The sequence below is a fragment of the Solenopsis invicta genome, chromosome 1, assembly GCF_016802725.1.
Source record: "Solenopsis invicta isolate M01_SB chromosome 1, UNIL_Sinv_3.0, whole genome shotgun sequence".
Taxonomy (NCBI): domain Eukaryota; kingdom Metazoa; phylum Arthropoda; class Insecta; order Hymenoptera; family Formicidae; genus Solenopsis; species Solenopsis invicta.
In genome coordinates, this window is record NC_052664.1 from 23,284,159 (window position 1) to 23,303,719 (window position 19,561).

The 19,561-nt window shown below is 41.2% G+C and overlaps 1 protein-coding gene across 7 annotated transcripts in view; it reads right to left on the reverse strand.

The window, feature by feature from the left end:
* Positions 1-19,561, reverse strand: part of LOC105193264 (terminal nucleotidyltransferase 5C) — a 108,243-nt gene that overhangs the window by 31,371 nt on the left and 57,311 nt on the right. For 2 of the 7 annotated variants that reach the window (XM_011157643.3, XM_026131398.2), the window contains exon 1: positions 11,432-12,122. The exons of 3 other annotated variants lie outside the window; for them this stretch is intronic. The gene's annotated coding sequence lies outside the window, so the exon portion shown is untranslated. Of the gene's footprint in view, positions 1-11,431; positions 12,123-19,561 lie in introns of those variants that run through there. 2 more of the 7 variants (XM_011157644.3, XM_026131400.2) reach the window with 2 other exon arrangements.

The following is a 19,561-nucleotide window of genomic DNA, read 5'->3' on the forward strand; positions in this document are numbered from 1 at the left end:
ACTGAGACAGGTATCAAGTGCCTGACATCGTCGTTGAGGAAGTTCAGCACTCGATTCGACGTCACGCCGATAAACGGGACACTGACAAATGGAACTTCGCTATACATGTATAATAAAAGGATCAGTGTGCTGTAAAAATAGCACCGATAAGAACGACATCATTGTTTTACGTTGTTATTGACGTCAAGCTCGATAAACTAAAATAACTGTGATATAACAAACGAATTGTACTGTATCAAAACGTATAATATAGGAATTATATTGAACAGAAGTACAAAATGAAAGAGCTACAAGTCTATCGAACTGTACAGATGCGCCGACCACGTTCTCCGCCGTGCGGAAGTGTACACATGTGCGCAATTTGCCAGATTCCACGAGGAAATCACAGAATCAGACGGATTCTCGCGGTCTCCGGAAAAGGGTCTCCGTGTTTAATCAGATGTTCGCGTTACGAGCGCGTTCCTTCGAAGCCTGCGCTCGACGAGCGATCATAGGTCGGCGCGCCATTCGCGGATCACACGACCTCGCGGATCCGCCGAAGTGGGACACCTTGATAAGAATACGCGGAGAGAGCCTTGACAGAGACGCGTGACAACTCCTCCCACGAGTGGCCAAGAGAGAACACGCGCTTCGCGTACGATGCGCTCGGCGCGCTCTTTCCACGCGGCTGACCCGATCAAAACGAATTCCCCAGACGCGCGAGCGTGGTCTCGCGCGGATTTCAACAGCGAGGGGGAACGCGCCGCAATCGTGCGCGCGCTCCGTGACGTAACCCGCGTCGTTTGCGAAATAACCGTAAAATAGATGCAGAAAGGGACAGTAACACTTTAACGACGCGCCGAGCGGGCAGGTGAGAGCGCGCGCACCGCTTCTTGATCCGCCTAAGAATTCTCGTGCATCTCTCGACGCGTATAGAAAAGAGCGCGGAGCGCTCCTTGGACTGTGGCCGGTGTTCATAATTTAATTCAAATTTATATTTAAGATCATCTTAAGTATAATCCTAAGACGTTATAAACTACAGAGCTCGTATTAGCATCTTAAGACTGTACTTAAGACGATTTTGAAAGAGACCGGTCTCAACGATGGATTATGAATCCTGGCCTACAACGTGGCTCTAATACATTTCTAGAGAAGAATTCGAAGGGAATCTATTCTTGGTGGGAATTTTACGACATTAATTATTCAAACGTTTGTACGTGCCGAGCGCTAAGAAATATCACAAAATTAAGTTTTACTGTTTCTCTATTTTATTTCAAGAAAAAAAGATAATGCAAAGAGGTTTGAAGATGATGCAAATAATAACGGGAGGAAAAAAAAGCAGAAGAAATCTCTATAGCTTACGTTTTATGGCTCTTCAAACTTTTTTTTTTTAAGCCGAGAGAAAAATAGATAGAGCCTCGGTCGCGCGAGAAAAGAAAAATAATGCGAACGGAACGGAAAGAGGAAGAGATAAAAAACCACGTGACTGAGGAGAAAACGCAGGCAATGCTCACGCACTCGATTTGCCAATCGTAACGAGATCGGTTATTGCTCACAGCTCGCGCGAGCGTTTCCACGTGCATACCACGTCCTGGTACGTGCCGGCAAACCTTGAAAACCAGCCACATTCCTTCTACAGGGCTAAACCAGAGCGCGTTCACGACATTAAAGCGCAGTGATGTCGAGAACGAAGCAGACTGATCGGCGAAACGTCTATGGTTCGCGCAACGACGTCGTCGTCGCCGCTCGCGCCACCGCCGCTGCGCGTATCTCGTATTCGTTTTATTGATCAACTCGCAACGCTCTACTTCTCTGCGAATTCTACAGTGAAATTTACAAACCGCAAAAAGGCTAAAAAGGCTATTAAACGGATGCGATTTCTACGAATGTTCAATATCTAAGTTCTTCATATGTATTTTTGTCAGCCTCGATCCTCCCGTTTCACAGTTTTCACAATTGATCATTTCAAATGCGGATGTACTAGAAATCGTAAGCAGAGTCTTTGGCTTACATTAGAGTTGTATAGAGTGATATAAAGAGAGTTACGATGTTTACCCGGAACCGTCATTATCAGACAAAACATATAACTACATCGCGGTAATTTGAAAATAAAGTATACAATAACAAGGTGAAATAACATTGTAATTTGTAATAATCACCGTTTCATTTTATAAATATCTTATGTCTTACATTTGAATTCTGCGACTTAACGAACTGAGATTAGATCACCATACGTAAACACGCTTGACTTGAATGATTCACCAAGGATGATTATCTAACCTAACGGGATAGAGTGCTTTCCAGCAATAGAACGTAATCAGAACTATGTGACACAGTGTTACATAGTGTCAACTTGTAATTGAGACGCTGCTTCTGTCGAAACTAGACGCATTCGATCTGCCACAGATAAATATCAATCATTCGATATCGTTTTTAAAAAAAAACTTAAAAACCGAGATTAAGAATGTTTAGAATGCCAGGAAAACGGCATCCGCTCCAGTGATACGAAATGTAAAAATCTGGTATCTATGAAGTGGCGTGAAACAGCTGCACAGCGGATACACGGTCCACTTGACGCTACAAATGCTTCGGAGCATTCTTCGATTCGTTAATTTGTAAAATTCTTTGTTCCAATTGGTTAATCAAACGCTTCGAAGTGGAGCGCAGCCAACATTTTAGCTGCATATGATTGTGCCGAGTGTTACAGTTGGAAAGCACTGGGTTAATTGTACATTGTGTTACACAGTGTCACGCGTGTATGTAGCTAGAGTGTATGTAGCTAGAAAGCATAGTTAACCGGAAATTTGTCCATCATTTGTACCGCTTTGGCGGAGTCAAAAGTATTGGGAACGTACATTATCGTAACTCTTTTTGTACCAACTCTAGCTTACATTAGCGTTGTACTTTAAATTGGCGTTATCCTAGGCCGAATAAGCCGATTGGTGAATTTCAAGTAGCTGTAGATCCCGCTTTCATGTATTATACCTTACGCAACATCGTTTTATAATATGTAATTTCGTGAGATTTAGTATACATTATATATTATGCGTTACATTTCTTGAGGCACGCCAACATTTCGCTACTCAAACGCCTTAATAATACGCTGCGAGTAGCGTATTTATATTAATAAATTTATATTAATTTATATTAATAAATTTATTACACATCCATATGTAATTGAGTATCTTTTGTTGAAGTCAATATTTCGCCAAGCTTTTGTATATTTCAAACTGTACAGAGAAAAAGATTTCTTTAGATTTAATATTTCTATTTATTTGACAAATTTGTTTCGTTGAAATAACATGTGCTCATGCGAAACATTTGTTTGAATAGAAATTTGATTGTTCCATTCAAAAAGTCTTTATTATTTGACGAAAATAACATTACTATTTTATGCAAAATATGAATTAATGCTAATAAGAGCCAACACAAGATGTTCGTGTGTGAAGCAATGTAATCAACAAATTATTATTGTGCAGTATAGATGTTTCGATCGTCAGTGTATAAAATTATTACTCCATTCCACATGCGATGGTTGATAATCAAGCTTGTGTAGCGCAGTTACAAAAAATTGATATGTACGGAGCTAAAAATAATGCAGTACAATTGTGTAGACAATGTGAAGTTTTTCGATACGTTACAGTCCACGTCGTTGCGTAAAAAGTTTTTTGAATATTCATAACGATGAAGACCGTTGTTTAACAAGAAGTAGCGGATGAACAAAGTAACAGCGATGTGGATGGAACGAAAGATTGCAGGAAACTCCAAAACTGAGGATCGATACGTCTGTACTACACTAATAATTTGTTAATTACATTAATTCACACACGAACATTTTGTGTTGGCTCTCATCGGCATTAATTCACATTTCGATTTATTTCTTCAGAGTCTTTCCTGATTTAATTATTATTTTATAAGTTTGGACTATTCCAAATAACAAATTTGTTTGCACGCCATAAAATTTATTTAGTCCAAAGAAATCGTTTTCTCTGCGTACTGTAGACAATGCAGCTTTGATATTCAGCCACAAATCTTATTGCTCAAGAATTTGATATGTATTTGCGCTGGCAAAGTCGATTTCAGCTTCATAAAAGATTCATACTTCTGCCTTTCACATATAATTCTGGAGCTGGCTTCCACCGGCCGTACGATGCTGCACGCACCAATTCTGCATTACGGAAAGGAGAGAGAGAGAGAAAAAAGAAAAAATGCATAAATGCGAAGAGGAGTCACGCGTGAGACACATGATCGTGGTCGATGGCGAAATCGTGACAGTAAAGAAAAATAAGCATCGGGCATCAAGGCTGAGTAGACAGCCGATCGAGAAAAAAGATATAAGGCAGGAAGGTGCGATGCGAGAGAAGCAGAGAGAGAGAGAGAGAGGAAAAAGAGAGAGGAGAGCGAAAAGGAAAAAAAAGAGAAGAAAAGATATTTGCGGTAACGCAATTCAGCCTGACCACTTTCGGGGCCGTTTTTTCACCACGCCCGACATTCACCGGCCTCTAATTGGCCGTACGACAAAGTCAGAGCGCCTGAGGTAAAGTCTTTCGGTTCGACCTCCGTATTTAGACGAACATTAATTATGCACTTTTACCTTAGACGGCTGCCACCTGTTTTGAACGCCCGTACACACGCACGGCTTACGTCTTACTTCGGTGCGCAAAGATTGATTTCGCGAGACGTGGAGGCAATCAGTCCCGTCGATGCAGTAAAAAAAAAGAGAGGAAAATAAAGGTTTGAGTGATAAAAAATAACAAGGGAGGACAGGCGATACAACGGACATAAAACGGATATAAAATAAGGTGCGGTTGGTCAAACAGTGGTTCACCGACGAAAGAGAGAAAAAAAAATCGACGGAACAAATAAGAACGTGCGGTGATACCGTACTTCGCGAATAATGAAAGAAAATAATCCTGACAAAACATATGTGTAAGCCGTGCGATACTCGTAGCCGCACTTGACCTAATGGACAGGGAACGCGCAATATTCGACCATGAAAAATAAAAGGGAGATCGTTGACGTGACGCATTAAACGTGCAACATCGCGGAATGGAAAAAAAAACGATGCGATCGTAAACAAGAAGCATATACACTTCGTTCCATTAATAACATTCGATCGCGGACGAGATAAGGAAAATGCCGCAATGCACGACACTATATATCGGCAGGCAATACGTCAAAACGGACGTTGATAAGTGTTATGATAAATATGCGCAGGTTGCTCCGGGACAATCGCCGGAGATCAATCTTCCATGAACTTGGAACCGCCATATAATCCGCCATAACAAAAATTGTGTATTTTCACTATATATTAATGAATATACATACTTAAATAAAGTCTCGGTAATTAAGCTTTAGGTTAAAAATGCTGGTGAAAACGAAGGACTTGGAAGGTAATAAATCAACGTTAACCTGTCCGACAGTCCCTTGTCTGAAGGAGCAAAGAGAGCTTTCTTTGGGAAAATGCATCGGTCAACGTAACTTGAGCGCGGCGCGTACGCACTGGATAAATCACTCGGCTCGTACGTGAGAATGAGAAGACGCGAACCAGTTTATACGGAGTCATACGAAATGAAGGGAAAAAGAAACACGAGAGCGCACGCTCGGAACACGAGAATGGCGAAAGGAGAATGCAAAATTGGGTAACGCGTTTGATTTGCAAATGCATGCGGTGTTAGGCTGCGCCCGATACGACTATCGACAATGTAATTATATTACATTATCATAATAGTACGTCGTACATTCGTTACGTGTGGAACAGAGTATTACGATAATGTTACGTTCGCCGTAATTCGGCAATGACGGCGAATAAACGGATAATATTTCATAGCGCCGAAGGGCGCACTTGACTCGTCGCCGCCCACATTGTATAGCGATTACAAACGATAAAGAGGAAGGAGAAAGACAGAAAACGGCGAGGTAAGATGATCAGGAAAGAAGAAAGAGAACGGTAGGCGGGAGGATATTACGCTTTCACGTTGGAACGCATGTAAGTGCGTATTTTAATGTCAAGGAAGACGCGCGCGCCCGTTTTGCAACAATGCGAACGTGGGCTCAACCATGGTAAATACACAGTAGCGACTACGTCTTATTCATATCGCACGCCGGAACGACCTAGAAAGAATTAACTCTTTATAACCGCGTCGTCCGCATCCCACTTTCATCGAAGTCGGCGGCGGCGCGCGGTTCGGCGATCTCGTTCCAGCAAATGCGTCACGATCCTCGAGATACAATGTTTTAATAAATTAACGCGACAGAGGGACACTTTCTGCTGATGCATTATTGAAGAGCGCGACTCTTATACTTCTGACCAATCGAGTTCTCGGTTTCGTAGATATTACGTGTTTTGATAGACTTTCCGGTTGGTTCACATTTCAACAGTGATTTAACGCGCGCCTCGAACGCCTTGGAGTAATCTTTGGAATTTAAAGCCACGATGTGCTCGACTCAGATTTACAACGGCGCGTATCTATACACATATACACATGTAAATATGTAAAATTCGCATACAAAGAGCTCAGCCATGAATTTTCATCACACATTTAATTCAGGTTACACGTTATAACCGGTCGGCTTGCTCAACTGTTCAATCATCGAATTCCAAAACTTGACCTTCGACAAGCCGAACTACGCCGTCTTCGCCGCTTGGAAGCAGATTATCAAACTAAAGTGTAAACACAATTCAGGAAGTCTAGGAGAAAACGATCAAAGACGGCTGCTCGTGAGACAGGATTAATACTCGTGACTGAAACGACCGCGAATTCCCGGAACTTGTTCAATTAATTATCCAACACGCAACATAATAAAATTTTATTAAAGGCGATACGTCCCGACACACCAGTTCAACTTGCCTTGAAATTCTCTTTCGGAATCCCATGTTACAATTCAGCCGCGTCCCTCCGATGTTAAATAATGGGATTCGACGAAGATTTCATTTGTCTCGTGAAAGAGATCACTGGGAGATACTTTGCTGGTTTTAATTCGCGCAGCGGTCACGTGGATTCAGACATGGGACGAAGGTATTCGCGGGGATAATAAAAGCGATGACATCCAACCATGGGGAATCGGCGCCGCGCGGCACGTGTTGCAAATAGAGCCGTTGCACAATCGCAGATCGCGGCTGATATTTTCGCGAAACATAACTTATTACGCCTACGTCAATATACAGCTGCGCGGCGCGGCGCGGCGTAGCAACAAATGTTTCGCTTGATCAAATTGACGTCTCGCGCACCATTGTTTGGCGTAATATAATCGCCGTTCTGGAACACTCGCCGTAAGCATTGTCGCCTGCCGAGTCGGATTTATTAGGCTTAATATGCAGGAGAAAGGTTATACGCGCCGGCGGCATGGCTGATCTATTAATAATGATGAATAACGGACGTTGGAATTATGAATAAGAGAATTGCGGCGCGACGATGCTGCACGCTGCTACTGAATCTCGGCTGCACGAGACGTGGAATGACATATGTATGTAAAAGAGGATACGTAAAGGCGCCTCAGATGCCATCCTGCCCTTTCCCACTTTCTTTATCTTTAACCGAGACTCGATCCGGATGTGCATTCGATTTTAATAAAATTTCAATGCCCTGTTCATAATTAGTTGTTTACTTTATGCCAACCGGAAGTGAAAATAGAATAAAGAAAAGAAAACGGCATGTATATTAACATGGAACATTGTTCAGCGATCACCAGTGTGAAGTTACCGTTACGCGTCACGTACGTCTAATCATCGCACATCTACTTATAAAACTGCCGATAATTCAAGCGCGAAGTCCGTTTGGAAAGTTCAAAGTTCAATTAGCGATTAAGCAAACGACACTTGCGAGGAAGCGCGTGCGATTTTCGAGATTATCGCGCCGTCTTAAAAAAAAAAAAAAAAATTAAGTTCCGCCGTGTTCGATTGCACGCGGACATGGCGGAAAATTGACGGGCCGATAAAAATGACGTGCCGCGAACGTAACGTCGAATTACGCAAATTTACGGCATGAGTGTAGGAATAAATACTGCACCGTCGTCGCGCGGAGATACGCCGGTCGTAAAGTTGTCCGTCTGAAAATATTGGCGGACCTCTCGACCTTTGCGCGTAGGAAACGACGATTGCGCGACAGGAGTCGCGCGATTTCGGTGCGAGACTTGGAAAGAAAGCATCGGTGGATCCCTTGTCGGGATTTTTACGGCTATCTGTTGTCTCGCCGGCGAAATGCGGCGCAAGCGCAACTGGCAGTCACGTGCGATATTTCGATTCGAGATAAAGCCGTGAGATATAGCGCGAGACAATTGAGAAGAAGAGAAAGAAGTGGGACATAAAGTTTAATATCGCAATAAACTTCTAGTTACTGTCATATCGGCATGTTTAGGATCATTTTACGTTAACTGATACGCGAAAAATTCATGAAGTTCCGCAAAAGAAGTGCTCAAATACCGGGAAATGTATAGTGAATATGGAAAAACAGCGAAAATACTGTCGTGCTAAAACTAGCATCAATCAGCATAATGCAAGAAAATGAATATTGCAAATTGTTTCAATGTTACGTTACAAGCCTGTGAGCGTGAATAAATTAAGAACAAATAGATAAACTGACGAAAAATAATTTATTTGATGCTCACGTTAGAAATCGTAAGAAAATATGGGCTTCAGAAACGAACTAACGTATTTACGGTTAAAAGTGATCTGCTGTAGTAGCTGAAGGCTGCTCTAACACAGAAGTTTAGCAAACTATATCTATGACGATTTATATTTATGGGCGGTGTCGTAATTTAATCGGTTAACGTACACCGGAAACTCGAAAAACTTCGCGCAACGGAGAATGGCAAAGTGTGAAAAAATCCGAAAGAAAGGAGGAAGTACTCGCAGGAGTGAAAGGCGGGATTGGGTCGTTTAAGTGATTACTATGAAGATTACTATGCTGGTCGACTGGCGAGCACGTCACGTTCCAAATAGACGGCGCTCCATTGTGTCGACGATGAAAAGAGAAAAAAAAGCCGATATTGCGACGGATCGCGATACAAGGCGTCACGTCGTTACGTCGCATTCGCGAGAATTGCGTATCGAAAGACGGAAATTGGGTGGATCGATTGAGTGAAAGGTATATCTCTACGGAGCGCGGTATAATACGGATGATCCCCGGCGCGCGTCGTCCGGGATATGCTTGTTACGCTTGCGAATCGCGAGGCGCGATATCTTCGACCGGAAGCTCGGGTGAGAAGCAGGGTCAGGAAAATGCTAGGAATGCATCATACCGCGATCCCGCGAGGAGATTCGCCGAAGAAAGGAGGAAGTGGCCGCCAGGTGAGTGAAAGGATGCGGGATCGAAAAATTCAACTGAGAGATTATAACACGATCTCTCGACGCACGTGCACGTCGTATCTCTCTCTTCCTCTCTCTCTCTCTCTCTCTTTATGCCGCGTACGTAACACGCGGTATCTCACTATCGCTCTTTAATAGAAATCATAATACGGCGCGATGGGAATAAAGAAAAAAAATTATAAAACGATATAAGTCGTAACGTAAGTATAATGTACAACGGAGAGCGGTTTTATTAAAGCCATCGCGGATTAATTAAATCCGCAGGAATAATAACGCGCGCGGAAAATACTTGAGAAATTTATAAACGTTGCACTCTCGTGTGCACTACGACGAGCCATATTTTCGTGCGTATATACGGGAAGTTCTACGACTTAACAGTTAATCTGAAATAATATGACTAATGACGAGCTGGCAAACAAGCTCCATCTCGCGATCTTAGCATTAGTACGGATTAAATTACCCCGTGCTGCATTTCCGCTTGCAGTGCGCTCCTCGAGACAGAGAAAGACGAGGGAGGAGGAGAGAAACGGCAGACGTTTCGCGTGAAAGACGATTTTTTTTTTTTTTTTTGCAAAATCGGCAATCGTTTCTCATTTCACTTTTCGATCGACGGCGCACGGTTATAGACGACGTCGACGTAAAAGCGAACGAATAAGAAGGCTATTCTTGGATAAATTAATTTATTCGATATGCCGCGTACTACTCGAGACGGTCCCCAAATACCCGAAATACTACCCAGAATACCTAAACAGTGACATCACCAATGCGCGCTTCAAAGACGTCGAGCTAAAGATAGACAGGTCAAGGCGTTTTCCTCTTTTTCTTTCCTTTCTTTCCTCCTTTTCTTTTTCTTTTCGCGAACTTCGTTTTGCACATACTGCCCGCTGAATGGCACGAGTGGAATAATTCGCGCAGGGAAATCATTGCGCCAGACACGATTTCGGAACGTGCGCTCGGACGTCGCTCCCGTGCCTGCGATCTCCCCCTAATCGCGTTAACATTGTTCGCACGAAGATAATCCCCCCGATTTATGTCAGCCGTTTGAGGGAGGTGTCAATGGAATATTAAACAGATTTTGCCAAGACTCTAACATCGCGATACGATGCGACGCGTGTGCAAACAATGCGCGCACGCCCGCTTAACAGTTGCACCGTTGATTACGTAGCCAACAGGTTGTTTCTTGCTCGCGCAAGAACAAAACCTCGAGTGACGTGCGTTCGTTCTTTGGCAAGTGCGCGCGACATCCACGGAGCTCCATGAGCAGCTGCGCTCTCATTTGTTTAATTTGTCCAAGTTCAATTTTGTTCTTTATTCGTTCCTTCATTTTACGGAGAAATTTTTTTTTTCTAATTATCGTTGCAATGTCCAATGTCGTATGAGAAAATTTGTTGCCGAGAACAATTGATAAAATTGAATTATTTACTTTAAATCAGTTTGGAAACACGTAAGAAGAAGAGAATCCGAAAATTCTGAGGTTCGTCCTTGATTTCCTCGAAGAAAACACCGTCGTCACCGTACGTATCGCGAACGAGTTCCTCGACCGATCGCGTCATTGCACCCTCGATGCAGCGAAACGTACGCGAGGGGTAAATGCACCACCGGTGCGGAGTTGTGCCGGCGCGCAAAAAGGTGAACTCTGCGAGAAAAGAGGAGGAGAATCCGCGAAAGGTCGTGCGCGCGCGCACACATACACGCGCCGCAACGTTCTAGAAAGAGCGCGATCGTTCGATCGCGAATGGATGCGCGCGAGCGGCTCGAGTTTTTCAAGACAAAGGAGATAAACTCGAGAAGAACCGGAGTAGGAGCGGAACTCTATACTCGGTAACAGCGAAGCGAAGCCGCTCGAGCCGATCTTCGAACTATTTCCAAGTTTTCTTCGTAAAAAATGCCAGCTCGCAGAAGCGGAAGTCTCCTCCGCTCTGACTCGGGACTCGGGACCGAAACGAAACGTCGAGAAATTCGAGCCGGCGAACTCGAGATGGCGATCGAACGTCTAATCGAGACGGAGGGCGACAATCGGCTCGCCATTCTCGCCTCCTGCATTCTCCAAATTTCTCTATTCCGTCGCGCCGACTGTTCGCGATGACCGAGCGCGAAGCGTCTAACATATGGCAAATGAAATTAACGAGAGTTCGTGATACTTACAAGCTTTCTCCTCTTTGTTGTCGTCGGGACACTAGGTCACGGCACGTTTCGCTGATCTTTCGTGAGATCGTATGTTTTCATATACCAGTTACGTAGAGATTATTAACAGTCGATCTGAGAGTTACGTTTCTCGATTAGCCCTCCTCCTAACCGAGTGTAACCGCCGTCCAGAGGCCCCGCGCACTTCCGATCGTGCCGCTTCTTCTCTATGTATACTCTACTTGACGGGATTCGCTGGACGTAGAATAGCGAGAAGCGTTCGCGGCCGTCACCGAACCGGTCGAGCTCGTTACGCCACTTGGAATCGAATAGTTAGGCGCGCGGCGCGTCGTAACCACGAGAACACCGCGTACCGAGAGAACTTTTAGCGTCTTTCGCCCGGTCTCCCCGTGCGTAGAGATACGTACGTAGAGATAGCTTAGTCGTTCGTTTCTCTCACCGCTTGTCTCCGTCGACGGGCAGACTGGTGCGATTCGTAAGCTGGTTAGAAGTCCTTTCGTAGCTGGCCTTCCGCCTCCCGATCGTCTGTCGGTTTCGAGCTGCCGCTCCGTTCTCGCGCGCTCTCGCCGGAGCAACCAGAAAAAATTGTACGTTCACTCGAGCAAGATGCGCGCAAGCAAAATCCCTACAGTTTAACAACACCACCACTCCTCACGATCAACGCACTGACACTGGCAGCCGACTCTGGCGCGCACAACGTCTGCGTCGGCTCCTGCCACGTACACTTCACCGTCCGGCGGCGGCGGCGGCGGTTCTCCCACTTTGTGGTACGGCGGACTCGAATTGTCGGCCTCCCGCTGCATGAACCACCAAGTTGTTATTTCATTGTTAAATTTTGTTAAAAAAAAAAATGTCTCTTTCGCGAAAGATAAAGTGTAAGGAAAAGGATAATGACAAAATTAGAACTGACGTAAAAAATGAAATTAAAACGTAGCAAATGCAGATAGAATGATGGCACATCTTTGAAAATAAAACAACTAAGAAGTAATAGGAAGCAAATTATCTTTGACTGTAACTTTGACTGCAGCGCAAATCGTCAAACAAATCGCTAAACGAATTGCACTTGAAGATTTCAACAAACAAAAGCAAAGTAAAATGCAAAATCAAATTAATTTCAGGTAAGAAATAAATACGACAATCTACTATATTTGGTGCGCAAAAAAAAATTTTCGCACACCAAAAAAAAATCTAAAAAAATCTAAAAATAAAAGAAAATTAAAAATCTAGAAAATCTTTAAGAAAAATGAAGAAAATAATAAACCATACACAACATAAAAGTTAAAAATCTTAGCACAAAAATAATACACGCAATAATAACGTACGAACGCGAACACATTAAACAAAAATAAAATTAAAATTAAAAAATTAACTCAAAGAACTAATATTTTGTTTAAATATATTTCTTTAAATTTATAATTTAAGGTATGCAAATCTGTAATCGTATTATAATAATGCAAACAGAGATCTTTCCTGGTTTATGTTTTCACGAAAGTTGAGTGCACACTTAGCGAACAAACACCGAACGAACAGTAGCAAACACACATCATATGACTGTCCATATAGCGTACGAATTTTCCTTGATGTACTGTTCGCTGTTTGTTTCGAGCACGGGAAATACTCAGCCGGAGAAATTTACAAGTACTCGAGAGATGTAATTTAGTGGACTGTATTTAATTTCGTAAAAGTAGAGGTCGAGATCTCCTTGCGGACTGATGTCGCGCCGAAGGATCATGTCTCCTCTCATTTTCAAAAAATCTCCTCGGTTTTTGACGTCGAGCGACGTGATCGGCGTTTTCTTAGTCTTTTGACGTTAAATGAAGCAACGGAATTTTTTTAGCTGTTTTTATCTGTTTGTCACTCAGCTGATATTTAGAGTCAGCTGGGCGATGACATAAGCTTCGCGCGAACGTATCGACCTTTTCTTTTTGCGTATTTTCGATCCGCGTTCTTTCTCTCTCGCCAGATACGAAGCAATAGCAGCGATTCCATTGTTTTGTTTCGATTTCTATTCTCGACTTTTCTAATTCGGAACAAATCACCCGCTTTGCGCGCGGAGCACGTAACAACAGTCTGGTTTTCGCGGAGTACATCTCTATACCAGAGTTTTTTTTTTCAACTACTGGATTCAGCCGCTGGATTTATTTATTATGTAGTAGTCGACATATCTCTCTATGTGATTGGCAGCGTGAACATGGTTTTCGCGGTTTTAAAAAAATCGAGGTACAGTTTGAATTGAGTTATTCTGGTTGAACATGGCTACATTTTTTGTACGTTTTATTATTTAGCATTTTTATAATCTTGTGAAAACACAAACTGAACCTACGGATGGAACAAAAATGTTGAGTCTTTCAAAAATATTACAGAGTGGTGCAGAAGGCAGATCAGTGAGCACCTTGTATCAAGGCTCAGACAAGATATGTGTCCAAGAGCTTCATATTCCGCGAAGAATTCGTACGGCGAAGCGAGCGACGGATTTTTAGCAAGACGTTTTTCTAACAGCGATAAAAACGAAAGAGCGATCTCTTTCGAGTTGTCAAGATCTATAAGAAATGCCTTAAACAGGAGGCGAACGATGTATTTGCCACTTACCGATCGAGTATGACTCTCGAGAAAGTAACGTTTTCTTTTCAAAGTAGATTTTCTGGACGGAAATCTCTTTAATTTTCCAAAACCTAGGAACAAATTGATTGACAAAAAGGTTTAAATTCACATTGTTATTGGAAATCACCACCATTACTGTCAGAAGTGCTCGGGAGAAGGCGAGGGGTCAACCACTATGATAATCAATATACATTTCTATAGAAATATGTGGCAGTACAGTAATTTCAATAAGCAATGCTAGTAATATTACAACAGTAATACGCTGTACGATAATATGCTAGCAATACACGAGGTAATGGATGGCAGTATATGAGACAACAAATGATAACGTTGCATTAATACAGCAGTCAACTACTACGGCAATGAAAAGTGATAGTCTGTTTATAAGAGTTTTGTGCTACGTTGAAGTTGTGCATCGAAATACCTATGTATATCGTTCGAAACATCACTTTGATTTTAGATTTCTCAAGTGTACATCCGGTAAGCATTTAATCTATCTTCGAAAGATCTAAATCTATCTTCCTATTGTCGACATAAAAATCAGAATCAATTGAAATTTTTATTTCAAAATATATAATATTTTATTTTTTTTAAATAAAGAACTTATGCGACTGATAATGTGAAAACATAATATAAACAAAGTGTCTTAACGGTCGTAGCTCGATCTTAGTGCTGGTATTTCTTATGAGTTTTATATATTTTATATATTTTCTTAAGTTTAATAAACTGCGCGCCAAATAGATTTTTTAAGTATATTTCGGACGGATAAGTTTATAGGGTGCATACGGACGGCGACTCAATTTCGTCATACCGACGTAACCTATGTATTTTTGTCACAAGTATTACAGTTAACAACAAATTTAGATTTTTATTTATTTTAGTAATATGTTTCTTAGAATAGCTTGGTCCCTCGAATAAATTATTTTAACGCGATGCTGTTAGCAACAAATTCGGATTGTGGTATATTTCAATGGTATAATGTCTGAGAATGGTTTTTGGTATCATAATCTTGACAGCAACAGATTAATTTTTGATTACCTCCTCACCTGTCTATTAAAGAGTTGTTCGCAGTTATGTATACTTATTGTATGAATGACGAAATCGAAATTGGTATTATTTTGTAGCAAATTAACAACCAATTCTAATGTTATTTTTGTGTTTAATTTCATTGTTATTTTATATATATATATATAAAATTTTTAAATAATGTTTCGCTAAAGATTAAGTTGGCAAGAATATATATATATATATATATATATATATATATATAGTCTTGCCAACTTAATCTTTAGCGAAACATTATTTAAAAATTTTTTTTGCAATTTTTTAGCAACAAATAAAAAAATTAGTTTTAATTGATACGGAAGTACACGCGTTTTCGCGTTATCGTTCGAAACGGCCGCGTCATCATTCGCTGCAGCTTAGCAAAATAATTATCAGTATGCAAGTAGATGTGATGCTTTCGATTGCAAACGTAGACAGACTTGCTAATGCAGTCTCTAGTAGCATGCGATATTTAAATATTTAACACGCAAAGCGTTTATTTTAATAAAAGCATCACGTTTCTCGTCACGTTTCTCGACTCGCAGTTTTTTAAATTTCACACGAATAAATATGTTGATCGGCTTGATAAAAAAATGACATCGATGATCATGCATAGCCAGGTCTGCACAAGCACGCGAGGATGATCGTAGCGGTTTGTCAATGCCACTCGTGCGCTATCATAATTCGGTTCGTCAACGCTAATTTTTTAACAACCTCGCCGCTTCTCCGATCAGACTCGATTTTAAATATCGAAACCGTTCAACTTTCGTAAGCAAAGCGTTAAAGTGATTCGTCGTGAAACGGAGATGTCGCGGAAACTCTGCTAGTCGAGAAATTCGCCTGAAAATTTAGATCAAACTATGATAGCAACTTTACGGATGACGTTCCCTGCAACGGCTGCCGTTTTACCTTGGTGCGGTCGGCAGTAGCTCCTCCTTCCAGTCAAGTATGTCATCATAGGCTTTCTGCGGTTCATCGAACAGCTGATCCAAAGTAGCTCTTCGTGGTTCGCTCAGCCACCGGAATGAGATAGCAGATCCGAGCGTGGATCGCTCGGAATCGGCTCCACTCAGCTTCGAGCCTCTCTATGCATCCTCGTAGTACTGCCAGAGAGATTTTGCTCCGTCCTTTCTTCTGCAATTTGATGAAGGCGATTGCCAATCTTACGGCTCAAGGCCACTTGTTCCTTCCAGATATGCCACTGCCTGCAGGTCTGGCACTGGGGCATTCCTGCCCTTCGACGTTGATATGTCGAGGGCTACTGGATCAGTTGGCCTTCCTCTCGCTCAGAAGGCGAAGCACTGCACGCCCTCGCTTTGCCCCGTCAATTTCGACTCCACCAGTCTCTCGGTCCTTCAAGGACTTACAGATTTCACTCGTAATCGTGAACGTGGACGTGAACGTGGACGTGCACGTGGAATGATAAGATTTTCTTGAGTCCGCTTGTACTGTAGGCTCAGGTAACGGAAAAAGCACGATTCACAGAAATGCATGAGCTGCAGCGTGTTCGTTCGCTAAAGACGCGTTTCAGTTAACGCTCGCAACGATCATTATTTATTCTTGTTTAACATTTGGCAAAACAACAAGGATAAAATGAGGGCTTCCATGAGCGTTACGAGCGTAAAGTGGAATACGCTCTACGTGTGCACCAAGGAGTAGGTACAAAAACATTAGAAATATCATTTTATACTTATTGTTTACAACACAAACCGCACTTTGCGTAAACCGCACTTTGCGCCAACCGCACTTCATGAAAGCGCACGACTGAGATGAGAAATGAGACTCGTGAATCGCGAACCGCACTTGACGGAAGCTGACGGCTGAATGACAGTTTTCCTGGAGGACCCCTCTGGACTTCCCCATGCGTTCACACGCTTCCCTTAAACATTGTCATCGCGCGCAGTGCGCAATCTGCGCCTGTAACGCGATTCGCGGGACCTTTGGATTTTCTCTGTTTCGCACGTGCAGGGGCGGAGCAAGCTCTTCGCTATTTGTGAACGCCCGAGCATCGATGCGCGAGTTGCAGCGCGTTGAACGGTGCGTCGATCGATTGGTTCGTTGACTTCCATAAATTTTCGATGTGAAGACTTAATCGTCTCGCGAAATAATAACCTCTGTAAAGCTAGCACCTCCTCCGTTAAAAAAGAATTGAAAATTTGGCACAATTACTTGCTCATTTGTTGCTAATTTATTGCCCTAGTTCTGAATTTTTGCTTTTATTTGCTGGAAATTAAAATCAAAAGTGGGGGCACTGGCTTAACGTTACGTTAGCACCCTCACATCAGAAAAATACGCATAGAATATTCTAAACAAAAAAAAGCAGGTGCACTAGACTTTTTTTATTAATTAATTACTCTAAAATACTGCAAAGAGATATTAAAACTACTGATTGGCAATGGATTTACTCAATATCGATCACAACGCATAAGAGCCAAACGGTCAAAAAAAAGGTTTGCCGCATGAGATTAATTCTGATTTGCTTTTCGAATTAAACATACGCGAAATAACTCCTTTTGAGATTTATTGTTTAGAAAATAAGTTTAAAGTTGATTTTTAAAAAAGACTAGCTGAAAAAATGTTTTCTTTTTTATTGAAGAACCGCTGGGAAAAAAATAATATCGCTTTGGAACAATGTTAGAGTTACAAAGTTAGAGCAATCTAGAATAACTTTTAAAATTAAAAAAAAAATGAGCGCTAACTTTACTCCTGGATCGTGGGGTTATTTTCAGAAAAGAGTACGTGGGCGTTACGGCGAGACTGGCTTCCAATGGGTTAGTTCTGGGCGAGCACGTGGTGAGATCACATAGATCTTTATTGCAGAAAGAGGCAGAAAATAAAAGGCGAATGTAAATATGACTCTATGATTTACTTCAAGAAAATAAAATTATACAGACGTAATATTGTCGCGAACAGCGAGCACAAATCTCTTGGTTTTCTCTTGCGATCCGTTTATCTCAGTGTCTCGACACAGTGCTCTGCTCTCATACTGTTTGCTTTCCTGACCTTCTCAATCTCTCGTCATTGTTTCTCTCGTTTACAAATAAGCCGAAATTTCACGAAAGGTATAACCGTTCGAAATCGCATTATTTATAACGGTACTCTGGTGAAAATCTAATCTTCTACAATATAATCTCAGGTCAAGTTCCAAAACGTCCTTTCCGAGGGAAATTTATCCGAAATATATAGTACACACAACTTATATTATATCGATTATATATTATATTTTATATTATATGTATATAAAATTTTTCTCGAAGTGCATGTGTTAGATTGTAGGTTCAGTTTAAGCTAACAGATGTGCTGTCATTAACAATGTTGGGTTAGCCATAATCGTATAGTTGCAATATTAATACGGCGCGGTAGTAGCTATATTAAACATGCAATTTGGCTGAATAAACTATATTTATGGTTAATACTCCTTTTTTTTCCTTGTGAGACGAGCAGCAATATTGCTTTGACATTTGAGAAAACACGCTCAAGTATGTTTAATGCACTTATATACTTAATAAATATTCCGTTATGTAAAACGAATAAAAAAAACGGATTAATACAAGAAAAATAATGGAATAACATTCACAGATTTTAATCTGCTTCAAACGATTGTCTCGATTCCCATTGTGTTTCTGCAGAGAACTTCTATGGACGGAAGGACGATTCTATGTAGGATCTAGACACGGAAGTATATACTCCCGTTGTATAAATTCCTTCGTATTTGTACCACGCGTTTAATGACATAATTTTAATATCAAACTTGCACAACCAGAGTTTAATACCAAAGTAAACACTCACCGTCGCAAATGTACTTCTAAGTTCAATCTACGTTTTATTCATACCACTCATTGTTTTACTATGCTACGAACTCATTGTAAACTTTTTATACGATATTAAAACCGGAGTTCATCTATCCAGCATTCAAATTTGAATTACGTCCAGGTGATATTTTTTAATATTCTCGACTAATGTGTTATTGACAATATTAACAAAAATCTTTTTACAGACGTATATAATTTAAAAGATAACATTGAAATTTATATTTCTTATATTACATTTCTTATTTTTAATATAATCTTTTAAATTATATACGTCTGTAAAAAGAATTTTATTAATATTGCCAATAACACATTAGTCAGCCAGAATGATGTCTACAGATTTTCGAGGCCAAGGAAAGAAAATATTGGTCAATCGCACGAAGCCGTATGTGGTATATTAACTCACTAACAATAAAAATAAAAATTCTGAAATATCTGCATCCTGTCTCGACCGAACTCGTCTGGGATACCGATAATATTCACATAGTTTTTTTTATTGCGTAAATGTTACCTGGAATGGTTTTTATACTTCATTTAAAATTCCAGGCTATTAATTATTTTATATTACATTGATAGTTTTTTTCCCTCAAACGCGAATTTATATTCTTTATTACTCATATGTTTTTCATGGCGAGGTAGATAATCTTTCCGTGTATTGTCGAAACTAATAAGCGCG